Consider the following 1,529-nt stretch of genomic DNA (forward strand, 5'->3'; position numbering starts at 1 on the left):
CTTAAAAATGCTTAAGATGGTAAATTCTGCTATATATATTGGGGACATAGATATCTATAGCTATATATGTGTTTGTATCTATCTCTGCAATAAAAACAGAAATAAAGTAAAATTGTTTAATGTTTTTGAAATTTTTCAATGATTTATTTATTTTTGAGAGAGAGAGAGAGAGAGAGACAGGCAGACAGACAGGGGGAGAGTCAGAGAGAGAGGGAGATCCAGAATCAAAGACAGGCTCCAGGCTCTGAGGTAGCTGTCAGCACAAAAGCCGGACATGGGGCTTAAACCCACAAACTGTGAGATCATGACCTGAGCAGAAGTCAGATGCTTAACTGACTGAGCCACCCAGGAACACCTGTAATGTTTTTTCAAAGGAGATTCTCAGCCTCTTCCCCTGGAGATATGGACTGGACACTTCTGGAATAAGGTGGAGAGCTATACATTAACAAGAGCCCAAGGCACTACTTTCGATAAAGTGTTTCGATAGTGAAACACTATCCTAGGAGGGCTGTTCTGAAAGGACTGTCCTAGAGACCAGCACATTTAGAGCTTGGGAAAAATCCAAATTAGCAGGCCCAAACCCAGAGACAGAAACTTGGAGATGAAACTCAGAAATCTATTTAAACAACAGGGGCACCTGTCTGGCACAGTCAGTTAAAGTTCTGACTCCTGATCTCGGCTCAGGTCATGGTCTCACCGATCATGGATTCAAGCCCCACTTCGGGCTCTGTGCTGGTGGTGTAAAGCTTACTTGGGATTCTGTCTCTCCTGCTCTCTGCCCCTCCTCTGCTTGTTCTCTCTCTCTCTCTCTCTCTCTCAAAATAAGTAAATAAACTTAAAAAAGTAAAAATAAATTTTAAATAAGAAATCTAGTTAAACAGATATTCAAGGTCATCCTGATGCAGGCTGAGACTTTGAGAATCATTACCCGAGGGACTCCTGGGATCCATCACTACTCATCCACCTGCCTGATGTCAATACTACAGGTCAGTTGTCCCCAGGAGGAGATGTAAGAAAGACTGCAGAGATTCTTCCCAGGGAAAAGGGACCCAGGAGAGAGGAGTCACACTGGCCCCAATGAGACTCTCTCAGGGGCAAGGAATTGGCAGGTCAGAGACCTTTCCCTGGGTGGCCCCTGCCTGTGAGGAGTCAAATTGATCAGGGAATGGAAATTCCATTGATCAGTTTGTCTAACAAGCTTCACAGGGGATTCAGCCCCAGGGCCACAAAGCCTGTAACATATCAACTTATAGTCACCAAGGCCCATGTGCCACTCCCAAGATACACATGCCTTCTCCAGGAAAGGTCATCCATACCCTGTGTTACATGCGTGGCTCTGTATCCCTTCTCATTGGGGAAACAAATCGTTCTTCATTACCCATCCTCCATGAGAGAACAAGATTCAGGGGAGTTGATCCCAGTGGTGAGCCCACATTGCCAAGCATGCACAGCCCAGTAAGTGTGTGGGAAATAGAGGAAAGAGGTGGCTGGGTAGAAAGGGCCTTGACTACTGTTAAGCATGTGGCAGG

Source organism: Suricata suricatta, chromosome 12 (assembly GCF_006229205.1).
Source record: "Suricata suricatta isolate VVHF042 chromosome 12, meerkat_22Aug2017_6uvM2_HiC, whole genome shotgun sequence".
NCBI lineage: Eukaryota > Metazoa > Chordata > Mammalia > Carnivora > Herpestidae > Suricata > Suricata suricatta.